At 41.9% G+C, this 26,236-nt stretch overlaps 1 protein-coding gene across 1 annotated transcript in view; it reads right to left on the reverse strand.

Annotated features, from left to right (window-relative positions):
* Positions 1-26,236, reverse strand: part of LRRTM4 (leucine rich repeat transmembrane neuronal 4) — a 1,034,392-nt gene that overhangs the window by 985,800 nt on the left and 22,356 nt on the right. The window lies entirely within an intron of this gene.

A 26,236-nucleotide genomic window follows, 5' to 3' on the forward strand; every position in this document is an offset into this window, starting at 1 on the left:
CTGTGGACAAACTGGAAAGAGTCTAAGGGAACGTAACAAAAGTAACAAAGGTTTTAGAAAACCTGACCTATGGAGAAAGGTTAAAAAAATGGGTATGTTTAGTCTTGAGAAAAGATGACCGAGCAGGGACCTGATAATATGTTAAGAGCTGTTATAAAGAGGACAGTGATCAACTGTTCTCTGAAGACAGAACAAGTAGTAATGGGCTTCCTCTGTAGCAAGGGAGAGGAGCTTTAGGTTAGATATTAGGAAAACGGTGAGCTGTAGCTCACGAAAGCTCATGCTCAAATAAATTGGTTAGTCTCTAAGGTGCCACAAGTCCTCCTTTTCTTTTTGCGAATACAGACTAACACGGCTGTTACTCTGAAACCGGTCTAACTATAAGGCTAGTTAACCACTGGAATAGGTGCCAAGGGAGGGATCACTGGAGGATTTTAAGAACAGGTTGGTCAAACATTGGTCAGGGATAGTCTAGGAATATTTGGACCTGCCTGAGCATGGGGAGCTCAACAAGATGACCTTGAGGTCCCTTCCAGCCCTACATTTCTATGAATATAAAACCCTAAGATACAGATTTTTCTAGGCATTTGTCAGCAGGTGACTGTCTCCCAAGTGTCCCCTCCTGGCCTCGAGTCTATTTCTTCTGAACCAAGTTATCATCCAGGCCCCTCTCTTCCCAACTTTGCCTTTTATTGTGTACACATCAAAGTTATTACAAGCAAAATGATCTTGGCCTCACCGGGGCTTTGTGAAGTCTTATATACTGTGTCCTCATAATAAAGCATTTCAAAGCTCTGGGCTGGTTACGGTATTATCCAGGACACTCAGTCAGTCCTTCACCTTTGTTCTCACTCCTCTTCTGAAGAAGCCCTGCCATTCCTTCTCCGCAGTCCACCCTCTGGTCCTGCCAGAACCCTTCCAGCTTTCTATCACTTCTTCTCCACTGAGGTTCCCCGCTGAGCATTGTAAGAGGCAACTATCCCTCATTAGGTGTCTAATTAGGCACAGGTGGTCTGGGACACGCTCCACCTGCAACAGCCCTATACAAAACACCCAGAAGTCCAGAGCCTTGAATGCAGACACATGGGTGACCTTGAGATCCAAGCTGGAGCTCCCATTAGGATTCCATGGAAACACAGGTGTCCACGAAAATGGATAGTTACATCACCTGGGTCTACACCATGATGGTGCAAACAACTTTGTGCATGCTTAACTTCACTACTTGCGAGTAGACACATGAAAAACCCCATGAGGCTATGCACTGCTGGAAAGTCAAGCACAGATGTGCTTGCATGATCAGGGCCTTCGGCTAGAACAGGCAGAGCAACACACAAACAAGCCTGGGGGAAAGAACAGTGAAGGAAGTGTACCCTTTGCGCCTGCCTTGCAGATCTTCTGCATTCACATATCTGTTGTGCACATGCCATAATGTAAAACATGATTTTGGGGTCCACTTCACTTGTTTTTTTCATGCATTTCACTTCACAATTCTGCTGCCTTTGTTTTAAAAACAGTGTGTGTGGGGGGAAGGGGGCCTTCAGTAAAAGGCCACATGTTCAGCAGCTTACAGTCGTCTTTCCAAAAGGCCAGCGTGACAAGCTGTAAAGGCACTACGGCATGTTCCAGGCTCCTCTCTACCATACAGCTGATCTGGGCAAAGTTCTACATGGAAAGGGGAAGCTAGCGTATAAGAGTCTTCTCTATGAGAAGGGTGTGTCCTTTCCCTCTCCCAGTTGGCTGACACTGGAGAAGCCTGGGTGGTTACTACCAAGTAGCTTGAGTTGATTTATTCAGGCTTTTGGAAATAAAGCAAGCCTCGAGGCAAGGGATGTGAAGACAGCTGTAGCTGGGACTTCATTTTTCCAGCCAGCATTCAACCACCCTTATTCACACAAAGAAATTCATCACTTGGCATCTAGTACTACTGAATCCAATTGAGTTACCCGTGGAATAGGGTATGACTCAGCATAAACATGGGTGGCATGATCTCGCCCAAAGGCTTTCATGCTGTCCTATAGCATTCAGCAGAATGTATGCCTCTCAATTTACAAGACAAATCCTTATTTTAAACCTCTCACATTTTAATGAATCTCTTTTAAAAAGTGAAAAGAAAAAAAGCAGGTCTAACATGCACAGCTTAGAAGGATAGGATACAGCACAAAGTAAAAACACCTTAAGCCATATTATGCACGCCTTCCCTTATTCCCACTTAAACAAGTGTAACCATGAGACAGAGAACATTTCTGCAATCAACTCTGCCTTCTTTTTTTTTTTTTAAACTGAGACTGAACCAACTGGTTCCTAAACTCTAGCAATTATTCCACACTTTTTATATCCATTTATTAATTGTGTTTTCAGGTACAGTCACCATACTGTATTTAAATGTCATTAGCATTTATATGATATTGACTTTTTACTATAAGATTAATTTACTGTCCTTGCCTAGGGAAGAGCAATATATATGGAATAGAGTTGAAATGTGTTTAAAAGTTCCAGTTCAATTTTATGTTCTAATTACTCTGGAGTATTATGGAGGAACTGTAATATCATATCATATAGTCTTGTCATCCCATAAACAGCTTTACAGTAAAACAACAAAAGTATATTGAACTCATTACCTGAGAGCATAATTGAAATTGTTGCCGGCACCCGGTGCCTAGAGGCTGAACAACAGCTTGAGTGGTTCGTTACCTGGTGTGCTACACCCAGTAATCACAACGGGGTGGAGAAGCAGAAAAGTTTATTTGCAGCTGCAAAAAGGTACAGGGAGAATAAAATCTCAAATCCTGCACACAGAGCAGGAAGTTACACAGGCTTTTATACATCCTTTTTCCAGCATACTTATCCAATAGCAAGCTGCCACAAGTATCCATATAGCCAGCCAATCCAGTTCCCAGCTAGTTCCCTGATTCTCTGTATCATTTGTTAAGCTGCTTTATTCAGCATTGTTCTTCCATATCTGCCCTGTTTGGCCTTGCTTAGTTTCAGGCAATCTGACTCTGCAACATATTGTTGCAGATCCTCAGCATAACTGCTGTGTGTGCCTCCAGGCGAGGGGGGGGGGGGCACCAAGGACACTTGGGCCTAGTACGCAGAGCTGCTGCAAGTGCCTCCAGGCGGGAGGGGGGGCCAAGGACACCTGGGCCTAGTGCGAGGGGGCTTCATCGACACTCGTGGTCTTCCATCCCCTCGAGTTACCTAGTGGCCATGCCCCAGCGTCCCCAACAAAATGATACAAAAATTGCTAGGGGATAATAAATACGATGCAAGAAGCAACACAGCTTTCCATAGTTCTCCAGAATTAATCTGGATTGTGACAGAAAACAGTGCATAATGGAAATGGACGTATTTCGGACTTCTCCCTCTCCTGTTAAAAAGGATAATGGGTCTGATCCTTAGCTGGTGTAATTTGACACAGTCCCACAGACTTCTGGTAGAGTTATGCCAAGTTACACCAGCTGAGAAGCTGACCCAAAATAGATTTTCATTGAATTTCTGTTAGAGAATCCAACACACCTGCAGTCAGACTCAACCAAGCATGAACCAAATACCTGTCTAAGACAAGATTCCGATGTTTTTATAGTGCAGCAATCACGTTACCTATTCCACTGCATGAGTGCTTCTGCACAAATAGTTATATGGAATTTGTGCTGGGAAATGGGAGAAACTCAGTATTTTTTAACATTTGCTGTATACACCATGCACGTATCTTTCTGTCACACACTTTTATAGGATTCTGCATTTATGTGGTAATCAGACTACACTAGCCATTAAAAAAAATAAAAGGTTTAAGTGACTGTCTGTTACAGCACATTCATAGAAGCCTAGGCATGATTAATATCTGAGTCATGAGTAACCCCCAAGAGTGCAAAACCAGTCTTGTCATGCAATTTTAAGTAGCTGATGTCCCACACAATGCTTCATAAGCCATGGTGGAAATGCTTTTATTTACTACGTGTCCAGAAGAATTGTATAATCAACCCAGAAGGGGAATATCCTCTCCCACATCAGTCACTTTCACAGAAATTAGACATGCATTAGAATCTGTTGGCCATCCCCTGACAATGCAGTATTGTTCCACCTTCTGGGGTACTTAGCATTTTGTCCAGTCAGATTTTAAATAATTCAAAAGATGTGTTTTTTATCATGCTCTTCAGATTAGTCAAATGTAACCAGTAAGAGAGAAATAGTGCTACATTGCAGCTCAGCCAAAGGGGCCGGGGGAAAGAGGACTGTTATGCAGCCTTTAGCACCAAATCCTACTATTTCTTTGTATCCAGCGTGTGTGATTTGTCCTGCTCTAATCTAGGTGACATATTACTGCATTAGTATATGTCATGCCACAGCTGTACATTTCTTTAAATGTTCATTTTACAATAAGAAGTATAGACAGTATATAAGGTTTCCCAAAAGATTTCTGCTGTTACTACATTTGTTTAGTTTATCTGTTGTTATTTCCGCCCCCTTATCTAGAGCCTTTGCTTTGAAAGGACTCAGTTTCATATTCTGCCCCTTCCCCCATTCAGGATAGCACTGAAGCAGGTGCTTAAATCCCACTCAAGTCAATTTAAGCATGTGCTTTCCACATCAGGGCATCTATTTATTGCTCTTCACCACCCCTTGACAATCTTGCATGTATTTTCACATTGCTTAATAAGGGCTCGATTTTGCAACTCTTAATCATGTTTGTGAGCAATCCCTCATAGGATTAGTCCCACTGAAATCCTGGGCCAGGCTGCAGAGCTGTTATTCATGGAAGAGAGCATTTATTCATGCAACTGCTCTCACTGGCTTCAGCGTTCCCTTTGGTTTCTCCAAAACTGGACAGTAAAGTGTTTGGGGTGGGGAGCAGTCATGTACCTCCACTTGCCTACGTGGAGTAGGCCTTAGTGTAAGGCCGACAGACCCCGGTCATCGGCGGGCGGGATCAAACCGGGGACCTCTGGAGCTTAGTGCATGAGCCTCTACCGCATGAGCTAAAAGCCAACTTGCTGTTAGCTAAGGTTGTAAAACAGACTCATTTTATCTCTCTTTCTAAGTGGTCTCGGTGCCACCAGATGGGACAGAACACCACAACCACAAGGTGTGTGGGATACATTAGCAAAGCCTTGCAATGGCTGCTTCAGCCCTTGTACAGAGGCGTCATTCATATTGTATAAGTCAAATGCATATGAGGCATATCTATTTTTCACCACTGAATTATTCCAGTTTTACCCCATTAATTTCAATGTGGTAACACGTGCATAGAATTAGTCTAATGCATTGTGGGTCAGACCCATTGACTATACTTACTGAATTTGCTGTCAGACTGGAGAGACTGTGCCCTACTTTTCTGTTGAATCTGGGCCGCATGTGGACAGACTATGTTAAAATGGGAAGGACACTGAACTAGGACTCAGAAGACCTGGGGCCAGATCCTCAGCTGGTGTAAATTGTCATAGCTAGCTCCATTTGGGGGCAGCCCTAGCTGTTTTTCCAGCAAGGGCAAAAAACATTTTCAGTGACAACAGGCCAAGCAAAAAAATAAAAACAAAAAAACCAGCCAATAGCAAAGCAAAAACAGAAAATTAGCAAATCAGTAGAGAAGAAGGCACCTGGAACAACCACTCTGCTCGCCTGCCCCTAAAACCAGCCCTGGCTCCATTGATTTCAACTGAGCTTTGAGAATTTACAAAAAATTGAGGCTCTAGCTCCTGGGTTCTACGTCCAGCTCTGTCACTGACCTGCAACGTAACCTTGGGCAAGTCACTTCACCTCTCTCGCAAAAAGAAAAGGAGTCCTGGTGGCACCTTAGAGACGAACCAATTTATTTGAGCCTGAGCTTTCGTGAGCTACAGCTCACTTCATCGGATGCATACTGTGGAAACTGCAGCAGATATTATATACACACAGAGATCATGAAACAATACCTCCTCCCACCCCACTCTCCTGCTGGCAATAGCTTATCTAAAGTGATCACTCTCCTTACAATGTGTATGATAATCAAGGTGGGCCATTTCCAGCACAAATCCAGGTTCTCACCCCCCCACCCAACTTGAAATGGAAATGACCCAACTTGATTATCATACACATTGTAAGGAGAGTGATCACTTTAGATAAGCTATTGCCAGCAGGAGAGTGGGGTGGGGGGAGGTATTTTTTCATGCTTTGTGTTTATAAAAGATCTTCTTCACTTTCCACAGTATGCATCCGATGAAGTGAGCTGTAGCTCACGAAAGCTCATGCTCAAATAAATTGGTTAGTCTCTAAGGTGCCACAAGTCCTCCTTTTCTTTTTGCGAATACAGACTAACACGGCTGTTACTCTGAAACCTGTCACCTCTCTCAGACTCTTTCCCCTCTTCTACCCTTTGCAATCTAAATGGATAAGACAGACAAACGCTTCAGGATAAAGATTGTCTCTGTCTGGTCACATAGCACCTAGCACTGCCGGGCCCTGATTCTGACCGGGATGTTGAGGCAGTGCTGTGATGCAAGTGATGGTTTTAAAATATTCAAAAATGTCATGAGTAAGAGTCAAAAATGTCAGTGATTTTTGTTCCTCCATCTCTTAGCTAATGGCTTTTCCAAAGTGAGAGGTCCCCTCCGCCCTCAAACCCAAATCCACAGGCATAAGGCAGACTCCTCTCCAAGCATCAGAGCTCCTCAGTGAAGAAAGTCACAGCAATAAATCATCTTTAGAAGCATCTGCTGCAAGCCAACCTTTTTCACATTCCATGATGACAGCAACTAAATCTTTATTAAAGGACTTGAATGTATAAATAATCAAAATGCGTATCCATTAATTGAACTCCGGGGGGCGGGAGGGGAGGAATTGTGCAGCATCTAAAGATGAATGATTTCAGCTCGAGTCAGTAAGATTTCATCAGAAGAGTCTGGGCCTCATAATAAGCCTACACGACCTGAAGACGACGTAAGATGAAGAAGCCACGTTCGCCAACTGAGTGACGCCACTCTACCTGAGTTTCCAGAGAACCTGCACGGTCGTTCTTCGGTGTGAAAGGACTCATCCATTTCAGTGGTGGCTAACTTAGATGCCAATAATGATACTTTAATTTAAATATCAACAGGAGCTAGTTCGTTGCTCACCTATGAAAGGATGGCTCACATTAAGAAAATCTATACCGGCATTCCTCAAAGTCTATGTGAGGTGGGATGCAAAAGAACTAGGGGCTGATCGTGTGGACGATGTATACATTCAGATGCATATGCCTTTAAACACAGCATTACCATCCAGAAACACATAAGGTAAATGATCAATTGTGTCTATTAGATTAGAGATACAGAATTGTTCTGATATTTCAAAATGGTATGGCAACTGGTATAAAACTGGCCTTTATATCTCGTAGCTGGGAAGATTAGTACACATTTTGAGACTAAAATGCTTCCACTGGTTGCTGCTCACTAAAAGCCATAACTTTTTGATGAATAAATGGATGTGTTTTAAATCAACTGTGGTAAGAGCTGGTTGAAATTTTTCTTGGAACATTTGGAATACTAATAACTGGCTATTACAGAATACTTTTAATCTGTGGATCTCAAAGGTCTTTACAAAAGACAGTAGAATCATTATGCCCATTTCACAGATGGGTAAACTGAGGCACAGAGCAGGGAAGTGACTTGCCCAAGGTCATCCAGCAGGCTAGTGGCAGATCTGGCAATAACCCTCCTCCCCCGATCTTCTTAGTCCCCAGTTTAGTGCTCTCTTCACATGGCCACACTGACTCCCCTACACTTTACGATCATGGAATTGAATCTCCATGGTTTTTCAGCTGAAAACACAAAAGGATTATGATCAATACACATTTTTCAGGCCTTGCATATAATAAATAATTTCAGTTTTGATTAGTTTGCCCATTAAAAATACCAGCAGAGCTGTCTGAAGGGGGGAAAAGTGCAACACTTGGATGACTACTTTTTAAAAATATTTTTTAAAAAAATCTCAACCTACTTCATCACTGTTGGGGGAAAAACAAAACCCTCCCTTCCCCCCCCCCCCCCCAAAATTGTGGACATATTTTATTTTTTATTCAAAATTGGATTTCCCATTAAAAAAATTTTCAACCAGATTTACCCACAGCTTATTTAAAAGATCTGGGGTGAAGTCCTAGCCTCACTCCCATTAGCTTCAGTGGGACCAGGATCTCACCCTATACAAATGGATACTCTATGGACAGGTAAACATAAGCTCAGATCCTGAAAGGATACCCTGTAAGGTTGTACTCTTACCCTTGTCAGTAAATTGAAGGGGTTCCATGAAAGCACATGGGACCACAAGCAGGGAAGTCACTGCAGGATTGGGGCTATACCCTTTACATGTAGATCTCAGATGCCACATGATGCCTCTTATATACCTCTCACAAGCACATCAGTGTTTTCCCCCTATATGAACAGAATACATCCTCACTGCATCACCTGAAATTCTTCTCTATTCATCCTAGAGATGCTCACATGAAAACTTATGTCCTAGTTTCAATAATTGTTGCCCTGACGTGGAACAAGAGCCATCCCATCATGCTAGGAACAATCTTTCCAGGGCACACGCAAATCATTTAAAAATACTTCAGAGTCCCATGTATCAACAAAACATGTAGCCAATATAATTCTGACTCTGAGTGTCATTTATACTCCCATGCTACTCATGTAATATGCAACACTTAGGCAAAATTTTCTAATAGAATCGTTATTTACATAAAGCCAAGTACTGCATGCTTTATAGTCATTTGTTAAGCTAGGGTTCTGCCCTTAAGAGCTTACAGTCTAAATAGACAATCTAGCAGACTGATAGAGTGAGAAAGAGGATATACTCCTAAAATGACTGCCCTAATAATGTGTGACTACATGGAAAAGAGATTCATGACAATAGATGGCTCTTTAATATGGCAGAAAACAGGCATAATGAGGTCCAATTGTTGGAAGATGAAACTTCACAAATTCAGACTAGAAATAATGCACATATGTTTAAGAGCAACCGTAATTAAACACTGTAACGACTTTATCTAGGGATATGGTGGGTTGTCCATTACTTACGGTGTTTAAGCCAAGCCTGGATATCTTTCTGAAAGACATGCTGTAACTCAAACAGAAGTTACGGGCTTGATACAGAAGTTGCTGCCTGGAGTTTTTTTGGCTTGTGTTTTGCAAGAGGTCACACGAGATAACCATAATGGTCCTTTTAGGTTCATAGATTTTAGGCCAATGAATTTTTATATTCTCTTTCCCTGAGTTTGCGATATAGAATTCATTATATGTGGATATGTGCCTCAGTAGGAAGTGAGTCCCACACTGTGTGACACAAGTGTGTCTCCATATTATACGAAGGGAGTATCCCTATCACTTAGCTGGTTTTGAAACCTCAGCCATAAGATGTCCTAATAATGTACATTCTAGTGTTACATAGTCTTCCCCATCTATATAGATAAAGAGATTTATCATTTGGATACCAAGAGATTTCACCACAACACAATAACTGCATGCTCCATTTAAGATACCCGAGGCAACCTACAGTTGCCATTGATTTTCTCTGAACATCATGCAGTTTTCATTATTATTTAGGTGTTCTGGGTACCTGTGGGCATGTAGGGCCTGCAATCACTAAATTCCACAACACTGATCCCAATGTAATTATGTAATTTAATTCAGTACAGAAGGGTTTTGTTCTCACTTCCACTGACTTTACACCAGGCAATTCCATTGGCTTCCAGAGTTTTATCTTTACATCAGATTGAGGCTAACCGAGTACACCGACATAAATCTGCGAAAATCAGATCGTTCCATGCAGCAGCTTTGCAATCCAGAGTGCCAGCCGTACTGCAAATAGCATTCTGATGGCATTTCCAACGGGATGAGGGACAGTCTCACAAAGCTATAGCTGACAGATTATCAACATTGTGAAAACGAATGCATTACTTGGGGACTAAGTAGCATGATCAGTTTACTCTGGAAGAAGCTCAGAATCTACCTGGAAGGATAAGAAATGGATGCTGTAAGCATCTGGGAAGAGATTTAGAGAGGCATCATGGAATCTGGAAATGTCTGTGCCTGGAAATGGACATATATGAGATTAATAAAATCTAAGGTGGAGAATAAGAGAAAAGCTGCAGGAATGTGCATTAATAGCATCAAGAAATGATGCCAGATAGATCTATGTGCCAGGAATGTGGCAATTCATAAACCCTGTTTTATTTTCATTGATAATCATTTCTTTGGAATCTGCAGGAGCCTATCCATCTGCTGAGTGTATTTTATTGCTATGCTGCACCAAACATCTCCCAAGCAATCTGATCCTCTCACAGGGGAGGTTTACACTGCAGTCACAGGGTGTGATTGCAATTCGTGGAGACACGCCCAAGCTTGGAACAGTCAGGACACAGCAACACATGCTTCAGTGGTGGCTTTACAGCCCTTTCTGGAACGCGAGGTAATTACTCAGGCAGCTGGCATATGCTGCCATACCTTCAGAGTTCTGGTCCCCAAGCTAGCAGTGTAGACAGACTCTCAGTGAAAGAAGTTCTTTCCTACCCTGCCCTTCCCCACTCTATAGCGGTCAGCAAAACTGTTCCCCAAACTACACTCGGAACGTATGCTGCGTGGTTATCCCTGTATTCAGCGCAGCCCGGAAGCCAAAATTGGGATCACTGCAGCAGCCAGTTGTGTCGACTGGATGAGCAGGTAGGTCCAGAGACAAGATTCAGGACACCAATAAATTCAGAGGCATCCAAAAGGCTGCAGGACCCATTCACTCCTTCTGTCTACTCTGTATTTATTAAACGTACAGATTGGATAGCTCTGAGGGTTGGTGACAGATTTAAGCACCTTTCCTCTCCGCAGTCAGTTCAAATCCAGCCCAGGCGGATAGTGACTAAAAGCAGTTGCCATCCAATTGTGGCTGAAAGGCTCCTGTGAAATGACTTTCATGGTCTCAGCCAAGCTACCTTTGGAAAAATGGTCACAGCCAAGAAAGCATGATACGCATCGGCACTACTTAACACTGTTAGCCGTCCTGACAGAGGCACCAGAGGATGTAAGAGTGATTGGAAGAGATGGAAAAAAGGAACCCAGCAGAAGTACAGTCTGTGAACAAATTTATGGAAAAAAAAAAAAGACAGCAGATTATATTGACTCTGTAGAAATAGGGATGGAGACTTCAAGATGGTTCTTCCAGGTCAGGTTTAAGACACTCTGGTGGAGTGGAAGCTTGCAGCACCACTGTCCACGCAGTGCCTGATCTATGGATAAATAGAAGCCTTGAGGGCCAGATCTCAACCGGTTTAAATGGGCATGGCTCCTGAGAAGTCATCTGGATTTATACCAGCTGAAAATCAGTCACCTTTAACCAGCTATAGCCCCAAGTCAGCAACAAATTTCAGCATGTATGTTTAAATTCAACAAAGTACTTCAGCAAGCTGCTGAATTTGGTTAGACTGCTGAATCAGGGCCTAAATTCACACACAAGCAGACTATATATTAAAAAGATGGGTGGTTAATAGAATACGATGCGAGGAACAAAAGCAGTATAAGAAAATTACCTCAGATTTTGCATTATTGCTGTTAAATTGCTGGTGCCTGACATTCTGAGAGAGACTTCTCCTGTAAGAGTTGATAGAAATAGTGAATCATTTAACAAGAACATGGATTTTATGTTTTAAGACTCAAGGAGCTCAATCTATTCAGTTTAGCAGAGAGAAAGTTAAGGAATGACTTGATTACACTCTGTAAGTACCTACATGGGGAACAAACATTTGATAATGGGCTCTTCAGCCTAGCAGAGAAAGATATAACAAGATCCAATGGCTGGAAGTTGAAGCTAGACAAATTAAGACTGGAACTAAGGTATAAATAATTTTTAACTATGAGGGTAATTAACGATTGGAACAAATTTACCAGATTTACCACCAAGGGTCGTGGTCGATTCTCCATTACTGGCAATTTTTAAATCAAGACTGGATCAGCTCTAGGAATTTTCACGGGGAAGGTCTATGGCTTGGGTTTACAGGAGGTCAAACCAGATGATCCCTTCTGGCTTTAGCATCCAGGAATGAATGAATAAGACCAAAAAAAGGTGCACAGCACAGAATTTAAATAGTGATTGCATGGTGCTCAATATTTCTTCCTTTTCATGACTTTAAGAAATGGATCGTTTCCTAAAGACCTTCGCTTTATGCATCATCCAAAGGATGATACCGTGCCAAAACCATTATGCTCCAGAGCAGTGACTCAGAGAAAAGGTACTGTACTAGCTAGTGACTCACTAATGCCAATTCATTTTGAGGTTTTCCATCCAGATATTGACCCAGCCCAACCCTGCTTAGCTTTAGAAATGTGACAAGACCAGAAGCCAAGGAAGTACAGCTACTGATAATAAAGACTTCTTTGATTATTGTACTTTGTTTTTATTATATTAGAAAGAAAACACTACAAAGGACTGTGGTTTCTAGGATATTTTTATAAACGGGGTCACAGTAACTGTCTTCGTGTCTGATATTCAGTGAAAAATCCTGGAGTCAGAAAAATGGAAATACGTTTTTAACTTTTCACAAGAAAGGGGTGGGAAAGGAAATGTCAGCTTGCATGCCAAATAATAATTTTTAAAAGCGGTAACATGTTTCTTCTAACCCTAAAAGGCAGGGTCATGCAGAGTCTTATGAACAGAACTGGTGAAAATATTTTTTGAACAAAGAGCTTTTTGGCTGAAAAAAATATCCTTCTCCAAAAAGTGAAACATTTTGTGAAAAACTGAGGACTTTTTTGTATTTTGTAAAATTTCAAAACGTATTTAAAATTCATATCAAAATTCTTAATTGACAACTGTTTAAAAAAAACAATTGTCAATTTTTTATTTCTTTAAAAAAACAGCTTCTGGGTCAACAAAATGTGCCAATAATGTTTTTAAAAGGGTCTGTTTCAAACCCTGCAAAATGGATACAACTTTAAATGTTTCACAATTCTCCCACCAACAACTTTTTCATCGGCTCTACTCATGAACTGTTCCAAAATTCCCAAGGAAGAGTTACTGTATCTCCACTGAATGAACAAACCATAAAAGGTTGAGTATGGATTAGAAGTAATAATAATGTGAACTTCTATGGCATCTTTTTCGTATAAAGATTTCAAAGTGCTTTGCAGATGTGAGTGAACTTAACCCATAAGTCCCCCTTCCACAGATGGGGAAACTAGCGAAGATTTATTTTTGCCCAAGGTCACATATATCTGTAGCACAGCCAGGAAGAGAAGCCAGCATTTCTGATTCCCATTCCTGTGCCTTGTAGCCACAACCCACTCAAATGACTGAAAGATTGCATCAAGGTCTTGTGAGGCCCTGCCCTTTACCTCTGGGGATGCTTCTGCAAGCAATGTCAGCAACAGGTATTATTCTTATTACAGTAGCACCTAGGCACTGCACTCACAGTCCAGGACCTCATCATACTACATGCTTTTATGATACAAAAGCAAAAGATAGTCCCTGACCCAAAGAGATACATTCTGGGGCAAGTTACAGAGTAGCAGCCGTGTTAGTCTGTATCCGCAAAAAGAAAAGGAGTACTTGTGGCACCTTAAAGACTAACAAATTTATGTGAGCACAAGCTTTCGTGAGCTACAGCTCACTTCATCAGATTCTGGGGCAAGACTCTCGTCCCTCAGCCCCATTCTTTGACTGGAAAAAGCTTCTTCACAAGGTGTCCCCAACCCTCCTTCCCACTCTAGCAGAAGTCTTAAGGGAAGACTTTTCTCCAGCCATCCTAGACCTCAATCCTGTCCGTATTCTTAAATCCCACCTCCCTATGGAAAGACGTATTTCAACATCCACCTGACCCGGTATCAGAACCCTCACTCCTAATAGAATCTTTGTCCGCTCAAGGCTAGAAACCGTATGTGAGACATTTGACTCCATCAGCCACTGGAGCATGCAGAGCAGCAAAGCAGAGGATTGTTTAAGATGGGCTCTGCAATTATGTAAGGCTACTGTGAGAGACTAGGAAATGGGGAGTGGGGTTTAAAATGGCTCGGGGCATTGGTATTGGGATGTGGAGCTTTTTGAAGCTCGGTTGCTTGTCTATATATCTGACGCAGGTCAGTAATGTTTGACAGCTGTTAATATCTACAGACTTTCTGGTGTCCCATGTTAAATAATTATTTGGGTCCTCTTTCAGTTCCCAGTGGACAAGTGTCCACAAGCCAGAAGCCACTTACACAACTGGCACAAATAGCCCTTCTTGCTAGCTACCAGTCCAGAGAGGCCAAGGACTTAACTGGCCACAGAGGCTGAATTCTCATCTCACGCACATAGGTGGGTCCCAGCAGATCACGGCTGAGTACCATAGGTGGGAGGAAGCTTGCATGTCATTGCCCATGGAGTACACCTGCACAGAACAAAAGACTTCAGTCACAAGCAGTGTTGAGCCAGCTCCTTTAAGGACTACATTCACTCAAAAAATGCAATGCTCTCTGTGCGTGTGCGCGCATGCAGAAGCTAAAGAGGCTTCTGATGAGGGGCAGTCTAGAAAAGAAACTCCTTAATCCAACTGAACTAAACCCTACAAGTGTTGCATGAATTGGACAATTGTTACTTTGCCTGTACTAGTTCCTCCATCATTAATCTCAATGGGTGAAATTCAGTTCTGTGCACCCACACAAAGCCCATATCGCACTTTAAATTCTCATAATATGGTTTAAGTGGGACATAAGTAATATATAAGCCCTGTTCTGTCCCTCTGCACAAGGAAGACTCTCACTCACTGTAATTTTACACAGCAGTCAAAGTACACAGTGCATTAAAACAACATTAGTAGTTTGACTAAGTCAAGAAAATCCAAAGTTAAAGCTGTAACTCCATCCTGTGGTTCCAAGGTATTACCGCACATATTTTAATTCCAGTGAGACACAGTTTTCAGTGATATGCTCATATACCTAGGCACATTGGGGAGCTTTTCAGCCTTTATTCTGAACATCCTCATTTCTGTGTGTTGCATAAGTTAGATCTGCCCTGGAAAAGTCTATTCACTTATAGCATTAGACTTGCACAAAATCAGTGTTAGGACGAGCAAGCCAATTTTGTGCCTGGACTCAGCTAGACAGGTGTTCCTTTTGCAGTGTTGTGGGCTAACTGAATTTCCTTTGGTTTATATTTGCGGTGGGGGAGTATGTGTGTGTGTATATATATATATATATATATTTTAAAGCAGGATCATTTCTCGTGTGTGTGTAAGAGCTGGAATCAGCTCTGAAAACCTCAGTATGGCATTTTGCCATTTGGCTGCAATTCAATCAACTCTTTCAGTGTCGATTCCATCTTACTGGAAGTGTACGACAAACCTAATGCAGTATTGGATCTCTATCTCATCTCAAAGTGGAACTTGCAGAGAAACCCAGGAGGTTTTAGAAAATTGAAACTGGGGTATTTTCCCCCCATATTGAAAAAAAGAAGTTTGTCCTTCAGAGAAAGAAAAAGTTGATTTGTATCGCCATGACTTCTCACTCTGGGAGTCAAGACTCATCCACTCATTACACAGAAAACATTTATGTACAATTGATTTAACAATTAATCCTACCTTTGAATGGCCTCACCTGACTCAAGGTAATACCAGATCAGGTTGTCTTCTAGCAGCTTTATTTCTAAACAAAATCCTGCAGAAGTAAATTGACCTGACATTTGCCACTTGTTTAAAGGTCTTGCCCTTCTTAATTTACAAGCTATTGAATTGAGAAGAACCACCTTGTCATTTCATGAGATACTTATTCCTTCAATTCCTTTCATCTTTTCTCTCACACCCTGACCCACCCCCATTATGAAGTCAACATTAGCCCGCAACTCCCAAGCAGTTGCTATTATTATTTATTTTTTTAGTAGCACCTTGGGGCCTCTACCCTGATTAGGGACCCACTGGGCTAAATGCTGCATAAATACATAAGAAAGAGACAGACCCTGCCAAAAAGGGTTTGCCATCAAAATAGGCAAAGGATGTGAGAAACTGTTTCCATTTACCACTGGGGAAACGGAGGCACTGAACAAAAATGACTTGCCCAAGGCTACACAGGAAACCTGCAGCAAAACCAGGAACTGAATACAGACTTCTTGAATCCTGTCTACTGCCTTGGTAATCCCCAGGGGCAGGGAGGGAGAAATGCTGTGGTATGTGTCTTCTGTCCCGCCTCTGTGACTAATTTGCCTCTGGAGACCCCGAGTTCAATCTTTGGCATTGGCCAAGCTGTCACACACCAACCATAAAGCCTTTCTTCTTCACTGTTATTTGCTATTCCAAGTATAAATCCAGCAGAGAGAGACATGACCTCTTTTCATTATGGATGGCAACAACAGACCTAAACATAAACCATGACTGAATATTAGGAGGGATGGAAGCCCACTGCTGATTTAGGATGGTAAGGTCCATGGACGAGATGGGCTTTGGAGCTTCTCATCCCCCCATCGGCAAAGATATTGTTGCCGTATCTCACTATTTTGCCATCGGTCTCATGATATCTGGAGTTTATATTAAAGTCTCATCTCCTGAAATCATGCAATTATGTGAGAATGTCATCTTTCATTAAAAAATAGTTTCTCGCCTTCATGTTTGACCCTAGTGTATTCTAAATACTCAAACTTGAAGATAAATTAAGAGAACCCCATTTTTTTTAAATCTCGTGATTTGGGGGTAGGCTGACTCATGGTTTTTTGAACGAATGGGACTGGTCACAGTGCTGAAGGCCCAGTTCTAACTTACTTGCAAGTCAATGGGAGTCTTTCCATTGACCTCAACAGCTTCATACTCTGAGTGCAACGTGAATCTGCTCAGACCTTCCAGCAATGCTCCAGAGAGCTCCAAGAGTTAATCTACTGCTGAAGGCGACAGGGAAAAAAAATATTCCCCCCCCCCTCTGTATTTCATCCATTTGCATGAGCTTTTCCTTAGTCGTGATATGCTAGCAATCAAATGAGTCAAAAAAACAAAAACACAAAACATACACAGAATAAATAAATCAACAACAAAAATTACACACTAGTCATGTTCTACCTCAGAATGTTTTTATAAGTCAATTTCCTTCGCGTCAAGGTTTTTAAACCCAAGATAAAACTGATGCCAACTGCAGAATCTATGAGTGACAGGTGTGAAGAAGTGAGGTTAATCACAGAAGTGTATTCCCAATGGAATTTATGTTTTGAAAAAGACAAGCAAAAAGAAAGTCATTCACTGTGTACCAAAATACAGCAGTACATCTTGAAAGGTAACATCAAAGCAGAGTGAATACATTTAGTTTATACTTGTGAAAAAAAGTAACATTTGCAGCTCCGGGGGGGAGGGGAGAACCACCGCCAAAAGGCCACATCCAGAGATATCTAGGAGGCAGCTTTGATTTTTCTTCGTAACAGGTACCCAGTACATTTTTAGAGACATGGCAATTTGGTTCATGATTAAAAAGAAAGTCCTGTTGTGGTATTAAATAAAAAAGCCTTCACAAAGCCTGTATAAGAAGAAATGTTCTTGTGAGGTTATTAAATTACTATTTAAATTTAAAATAAAGATATTTCAGGATTTAAACATCTTCCAGGAGTGTTGTGAATTTAAGTGGTCAGAAAAGAGATTTTCCATCCTGTAACAATTGTGAGATTACGAAGAAAAAATTCATCTCAAATCAGGATGGAATGATAGAATAATGCAAGGAAATTACACGGTAATGAAATGATAGAATAATAATTATTTGGGTCATCTGGGTGGGGGTGAATCTAAATTCAAGTCTCTGCTCCAGAGAAAGATTTCAGACTTGGTTCTCCCACATGGCAGATGAGTGTGTCTGTGTTCTGAGCTTTAGGGTAAGTGAGGGGGGTCCCCACCACCTCAGCCTGTGTTTTATGAATCCCAAAGACACCTAAGTCTGCTTGTGAATCTAGACTTCTACTTTTTTTAAATGGTTTCATTCAACACAAAGTTAATTTTTTGCCCCTGACATTTTGATTTACTGAAAAAATACCATTCTTCTTCTGTTCCAGGTTGACTGTCAACTCTCCAGTTTTTCAGAACTTCCATCCAACAGAAAAATCAATTATTTGTACATTTCTACAATCTTAGGCCTAGCTTCTTTAGACAACCCAGTGGGTCCTGGGCCTCAATCTACACAGCTCACCAACTACAGCCTCAACCGCTCCTCCCTTACAGAAGTGAAGAGTCATTTATTTTGTGCAGCCAGAGGTCCTTTTTATCTGATGCCTCCCACTTGGGCCCTATGTGGCAAAAACAAGTTTTATAACTTGACTGGAGCCGAGAGCTAGAATCTTCACTGCTAGTTGCTGGGTCATTGTCTCTTGACTCTGAAATGATTTCCGGGGTGGCTTGTCTTGAACCATTGTTTCATTTACAACTCCCTATTCAACTAAACCAGCATCTTCATACAGTAATCATCCCAACAACCAGGTCACAGATAGCCTTCATACAGTAGAGTGCAGCCCCTTATCCATTCTATGAATGAATGAATAATAGTCATCCTTAACTCTTTCACTGCACATTTCATCCACGGGACTCAAAGGTAGGTAAGCATTTTAACCCTATTTTGCAGTTAGTGAAATAGAGGTACACAGAGTGGTGAAATGACTTGTCTAAAGTCACCCAGGAAGTCTGTGGCAGAGGCAGGAAGAGAACCCATTTCTCCTGACTCCCAGTCCGGTGGTCCCTGCTGCCCGCAACAGAGGTGGCCACATGAACTTTTGAATCAGGCCCGAGGTGGTTAATTGTAACATAGTTAAGGAGAAAGAAAAGGAGTACTTGTGGCACCTTAGAGACTAACAAATGCGCAAATAAATTTGTTAGTCTGTAAGGTGCCACAAGTACTCCTTTTCTTTTTTGCGAATAGAGACTAACATGGCTGCTACTCTGAAACCTATAGTTAAGGAGAGTTTTTTCTGTGTGTGATTCTTTTCTATTTCTAAACTCTTCTTTTGAGGGATTGATAGAGAGCTTGTTTTCCATACAGCATGCAGAATTCAATTATTGATCCAACCAGAATAAATTTTTTGGCCTGATCCTCATTATTATTTTCACAATAATAATAAAAAAAAAATCAGCAACACATCTGTTTACAATAAGAATCCTTATCTTGAGTGTCAAATACTGAAGATCCCACTGTCCCAAACTCCCATTTTTATAAGGCAGCCTAAAACAGTCAAGTCTGCAAAGGATAACTTATTCTATTATTGCAATCAGCCTTATAATCTGAGATGAGGCTGAGCCATAAGGATTGCATATGTATCTGAATTTCCCCTACCTATGAGATTTACTGGTTCAGTCCATTATAGAAAGGGGGCGGGTGAGGTATCAAGTTGGGACCTTAAGCTTCACCCCAACTTCCCCAAAGCCTATGGGGCATTCAGATCTAGTTTGGGGTTCAGGTTTCTGTGTAATCATCACTTAATGTGACTTAACTTCAAACTGGTAACATCCCATGCAGAGTCAACCATGATGCGCCAGATAGTATCCTTCAATCCATTAATCACAAAGACCTTTATCATGCAACTGGATCCATGTGAGCAGATCACTTAATCCAAACAGAGCCCCATTAAACTTCAGTGGGTCTGCCCAAATGGATCTGATTGCATGATTGGGACCTAACTGCCCCCCAAGATAATTTTTCAGAATTCATAATGGCATAAAAATCTCCTGCCTACCCTACCATCACACAGTTCCTGCCTAGAAACCAGTACAACTCCCTTCGCTGCAATGTTCCATTTTACAGTATGTTTAATCATCCTTAATATGTAAGCCAGGAAAACCTTGCATCTGATCACTGTCCTCCCTACTCAGTCCATGCATCATTAATATAATGGTCCCAACCACCAATTCACTATGTACCTTGGACATGATTCTGATTTCAGCAGGAGAGAAAGACACTATCATTTTTTTCCCCCGCTGTGGGTATCTTGACAGATCCCTACGATTTATCACTAAATCTATTAAAGGCACTCATGTGCTGCCCATTACCAAAATACCTAACAAACTTTAATGCATCCATCCTCAAAACACCCCTGTGAGGTAGGAATTTGCTACTGTCCACAGATGGAGAACTCAGGCACAGACACCCAAAGTGACTCACCCAAGCTCATGCAGGAAGTGTGACAGAGCAGGGAACTGGACCAAGTCCTATCCTAAGTTAGTGCCCTCACCACTGAACCGTCCCTCCTTACGTCTTCAGCTGCAATCTTCAGCTGCACTGCAACAGCTGTATGCCGAGGCATCACAAAGCCATCCTAAAGGTGGTGTAGCGGTTCACACCTTCATCTGGACATCTCCCACGACCAGTATAAACAGCTATGCTGCCACCCCCACCTCCCAGCAGCCAGTGCAAGGGTACAACAGCTTCCCTTCACCCCAGCAGTCTTGTGGTGCAGTAGAAGTCTCTTGGTTGGACAAGCTAGGGTGACCCTGACGCTGCTCTAACAGGCTCTAGCTCTGAGCCAGTCCAGTATTGGGAATTATCAAGGCTACATTTGCATTCTCTGTCTCCTCAGCAACATTATGCCATTCTCAGCCAAAGCCGAGGATCAGGTTCTTGACTCGTGCTGGGCCTGGTTCGGCACTCTCTCACACACACACCACTGTTTTTGCACTGATGTAACTCTACTGGCTTCTGTGGAGTTACTCCTGATTTACGGCAGTGTGGCTGCAGAATGAGGCCCATTGTGTTTAACTTATGCTAGGAGAAATACAAGGGAAGAGAGATACCTGGGCCCACTATAGACACTCTAAACCATTTTCCCCAGGAGTCCACATCCACATGCCCCAGTAACCTTAATAAAAGCCCCAACCCCTTGCTTTAGAACCACATTTTTAAAAAGTTCCAGGCTATTTAGAAAACAAACCCTTAGTTGCAACTATAAAGCAGTTACTGAGCAAATGCTTCACAATATAATGTTTTCCAGTAACTTCCCTTCCTTCTTGAGTGTAAGGCCTGTGAATAACCCTATTAGGCATGAAAATGTTACAGCCTGATTCTCCACTGCTTAACACCTTGGGCAGTCATTTCTACCAGTGCAAGGCAGGTGTAAAACATGTCCCCCCCGATTTAGAAGCATTTTATAACCACTTTGCACTGGTGTCAATGATGACAGAAGGTGCAAAGACAGTGGAATATGAGGCACTGAAATTGTATGTTTCAGCCAAACCACAATACTCTTTGATTTCTGATCATCTTGCTGCAAGATGAAATGTGTTAAGAGCAGCACTCTCATAGCAAAATGGTCATTACTTTGCACTAAATCGTGTGGTTAATTCAACTCCTAAAAGCCTTTCCAGTCAGATAAATACATGACAAGATCCATGCTCCTTCTCACATTTCCAGCTGGACGCGTTTTTAAATCTTGCCTCAAATTCCCAGTTCCCCCAACACACGGAACATGCAGCCACACAAGCTTCCTGTCTACGTGCTTCTTGTAGGCAAACCATTTGTCTGCCGCCACATAAACACTGACAGCATTTTAACACTATTGCCTGACAAAGATTCTCTCTCTCTCTGAACAGGTAAACAAATGTGAGCATTTACTTTAACATGCCTGCAGCTTCTCTTTCTCAAAAGAAACTAGCTTGTCTGGATTCTCTTCGGTTTCACCCAGAAATCTTCTGTAGAGCCTACTTGAAACTCCCAGCAGGCCCTCAGTGGCTAGAATGGTGAATCACAGGGATGGGTCCACTCTTGAGATGCCATTCTGTAGCACAGTCTGGCTACAGTTTACTACATGGTGTCCCAGATCAGGTTTCCTCAATACAAAGGTACTGAAGACTTAATTTAAATTAGATGTTAGCTGCTTGCCACATCCAGTGGAGATGCTTACAAAACTAATGCAGTTTACCCAGTTCCGCAACAAACATTCACGGAGCAAAATTGTATGGATTGTTTTTGTGTACAATTTAAAGTAATTTCTTTGGCTTTGGTGCAAATCACACACCACATAATCACTGACCCCCAAGTCACTGCTTACATGACACAGTCCCGCATGACATTCTCATAAATAAGCTAGAGAAATGTAGGCTTGGCAGAACTACCATGAAGTAGATACGCAATTAGTTAAACAACAGCAAACAAAGAATAATTATTAATGGAATGAAGTCAGATTGGAGGGAAGTCTCAAATGGGGTTCTACAACGATTTGTTCTGGGTCCAGTGTTGTTTAACATCTTTATTAATGACCGAGAGAGATCAGACTGACCAAATTTGCAGATGACACAAAGCTAGGGGGTTGCAAGCACTTTGGAGGATAGAGTTAAAATTCAAAGGGATCTTGATAAATTGGAGAACTGGGCTATGGACAAAAAAATGAAATTCAGCAAAGACAAATGTACGGTGCCACACTTAAGGAAGGAAAACCAAATGCACAAACACAGAATGGGGGATAACAGGCTTGGCAACGGCGCTGCTGAGAAGGATCTGGGAGTTGTGGTGGATCACAACCTCAGCATGAGTCAGCAATGCGATGCTGCTCCAAAAAAGGCAAATGCAATTTTGGGTTGTATTAAACAGAGGCATACCATGCAAGTCACAGGAGGTGATAGTACCAGCTACTGGGTGCTGATTAGGCCTCAGCTGGCATACTGTGTCCAATTTTGGTCACCAGTGTATAGAAAGGATGTAGAGAAATTGGAAAGGATCCAGAGGCAAGTGACAAAGATGATCAAAGGGATGGAATGCAAGCCATATGAGCAAAGGCTGAAGGAACCGGATATGTTTAGTTTGGAAAAGAGGAGATTAAGGGGGGACATGACAGCAGTCTTCAAATACTTAAAAGGTTGCCATATAAAAGATGGAGAAAAATTGTTCTCTCTTGCCACAGAGGGCAGGCCCAGAGGCAAAGGGTTCAAACTACAGCATAGCAGATTTAGATTAAATCTCAGGGAAAGCTTACTAACTGTAAAATCAGTAGGACAATGGAACAGACTGCCTAGGGAAGTTGTGTAGGTTTTCAAAAGGAGGCTGGAGAGCTATCTGGCTTGGATAGTTAAGAGACAGAAAATCCTGCATCCTGGCAGGGGGTTAGAGTAGCTGACCCTTGTCATCTCTTCTAACTGTATTGCTCTAGGATTCTACTTAATCTTGGATTAAGATGGAGAATAACATCTTTATTATGTTAAGTACAAGGATATACTTTGTTGTACATAACCTTGTCTGATAGTATCTTAACATGATCCACCCCATTCTATTACGTTTGCAGTCTTTTTACCAAGCCTTCATGCTGAACAGATCCTTCCCCATGTCTTTCTGTTTCCTTAATATCACTGATGTACATGTGACAGCCTACTGAGGTGCTAATATCACCTTTATCACCATAGTATCTGTGTGTCCTTTTACAGAAGGAGAGTAGGGCAAAGAGAAATTAAGTGTCTTGTCCAAGGTCACACAGGGACTGAACCACACTTCCCAGACTCCCAGTCCAGTGTCTTAACCACAAGACCATCATTACTCTGTCATACATATTAATGAGATTAACAGCCATGGTCATCTGAAAAGGGACATTGCAACATCAGCAACAGGGAAGTCCAGTGCCGACACTTGGAATGCATCTTGAATCTTGATTTAGTGCTGATATAACAGGCCCAAGAACTTCACTGTTTAATATTTAAGCAGAATGTTTCATGCCTTGAGGTGACTAAATATGGAAGTGACAATTACAATTAAGGCTTTAGTTTTTAATCACAAGCCCTCTTAGCCATGACAACATACAGACCGTAGTGCTGATCAGTTTATCTGCAGCTTTCCTTCCAGCGTATCCCCTCTGGTAATGAACTTAGCCTTCCGCACCTGATTTACAACAGCTGAAAGCTGGAGTTCCAAGTCGTCCAGTCACCAAGCCAGGCTGGTGAGATTGTATCAAGGTGCTTGACTTTACAATTTCTGCCTCCTCTTTTCACTAGGTCCCTTGCTAAAGCAGTTCAGTCAATAAAAGTTTGGATGTGCTAGAGATAAAGTATTTCTCACTTTACATTGCCCGAAGACACCTTGAAGTGCTTACTTGTTGCGGGTATCTGACCTGCTTCCAGTTCAGCATTGAGAAATGATGTTTGTCAGTTCTCCAGTGAAGCAACCACTGCCAGACCTGTTCTTTTAGCTCTATCCCAATCACAGCTCTCAACTAGGCCTCTGTTATTGCTCAAATTGACTCTATTATTTGTATTACCATAGCAACTAGGCACCCCAGTCACAGATAGTGGTAGGTGATGTAAAAAACACAGAATGAAAATATGGTTCCCACTCCCAACGGCTTACAATCTTAGCATAAGTGGAGAGAGAGATCAGGGAGTGCAAGGAAACAATGAGACAATATTGGTCAGCATGGTCGGCAGTGGTCTGTGTGCACCTACAGCCTAATTGTTGGTTGTCAAGACTTTTGCACACATATCTGCAAAGGAAAGTTTGAAGACAGACTTCAAGGTGGAAAATGAGGAAGCATGGCAGATGTTTACAGGGACCATCACCCAAGCATCTGGTCTTGCATCTATTCCCCCCCCCCCCCCGCCTCACACACACACAGAGTCATGTCTATATAAAATCCTCTTCCCAAGTAACCATTTTCTTTGCCAGTTGTTTTGAACATCTCCTCCTCCCACTGGTTTCCCCCCAGCACCACATCGAGTTCAAACTTTTAATATCACCGTCAAAAGCCTTGCCCATATCTTCCCTGTCCTCTACTCCCCCTGCTTCACCAGTGACTCTAGCCTTTTCCATCCACTTGTCAGTTGCTCACACAAACATCTGAGTCTTCTTCCAGTTGCACTCAATGTTTGGAGTTCCACTGGAAGTCCCTTGCCCTCTCCTCATGCAAGTCCCGCTGAAGACCCTCCTTTGTTAGAGACCTGCAGGCTTTGAGACTGACTCACTTAGAGGCACAGGACAGGTCACGTAACCTCTCTGTGCCTCTGTGAAGTGGAGCTGGGAATTCCCTAGTTCAGAGGAGCACTGCGAGGATCTATTAGTTAAGATCTTTCTATGCTTTCAGTTCTTTATTATTATTGTCACTAGTTTTGCTTCATATCTCCGCTGGAACCCAAAATTGCAGAGGCATCCAGGAATTTAAAAAATATATATATTTTTTTAGCCTTAAAAAAGGTTTGGCTTGAATTTGGAGAATGGTCCTGCTTTGAGCAGGGGGTTGGACTAGATGACCTCCTGAGGTCCCTTCCAACCCTGATATTCTATGAATGACTGTGGCATGCTCTGAAATTACCCATTCTAGACTGCTTGTCCCAACACCAACAGGATGAAAGACCTAAGGAAACACATTTTCAGCCCAGGTGAAGCAGTGCCACTCCCAAGCATTCAAAAATTATACATTATCACCCCCCTCCCCCCAAAAAAAATATTGAAATGGTCTTTAAAAGATATTTTTTTAAAAAGTAGGGATTTTTTTTTCTTTGCTTTTAGTTTTTAAGACTTTAGATTACACGCAAATCACATCAAACTTACCACTGCAATCATGAGGTCTAGAAACATTCATTAAACACAACATTTAAATTGAGACTCATCTAATCATGTATTACCATGTGGGGGGGAGGGAAGGGGGACTGCTCCTTGATGTCATGAGACTCACAATCAGATTGCAAGACTAATCAACATTGCAACTAATGCCTTGATCTTGCAAGCATTGGTCTGCCTGCTCAACTTTTTGCTCTTGAGTAGACTATTTAAACTTCTGCATAAAGTTAAGCATACTTGCATAAGTGTTTGCAGGATCTGGGCTTTCATTTGGCAACTTTGAATGTTTAGAAGAATCCTGAGCTTTAACATTAACACTGGGCTTCCCCCACACACTCAAAGACACTTCCTGCAGTGGGATTCTGTGCCACCTACGGCTACAAAGATCTGTAAGCATCAGTGAGGAAAAATCCCTTCTGAATATGATTTTTCAAATGACCAGATGGCAACATCTGGAGACTGCTACTCCCAGACTGGAACCAGTTCTTTGCCTACATATAGATATATCTTCAAAAGACAAAGTAAGCAAATCCTTATGAAAGAACAGTTTGTTTGTTTGTTTGTTTGTTTGTTTTTTGGGGGGGAGCTGTCTTTCTCCCTATGGATAAGTGATTCTTTAAGCAATGGTCCATGAGTAAAAGCAAAAAAAATTGATTTTCCCCTCCATGCCTTTAAAAAGACATCCATTGAAACATAAAAACCCTTCAAGCCCATTTGACCTTCCTGCCTCCTCTAAACAAAAATAACCTTGTTTAAACCTGGTTGGGGCTAAACAAAATATAACAGGCCCTATT

Source organism: Caretta caretta, chromosome 26, assembly GCF_965140235.1.
Source record: "Caretta caretta isolate rCarCar2 chromosome 26, rCarCar1.hap1, whole genome shotgun sequence".
Taxonomy (NCBI): domain Eukaryota; kingdom Metazoa; phylum Chordata; order Testudines; family Cheloniidae; genus Caretta; species Caretta caretta.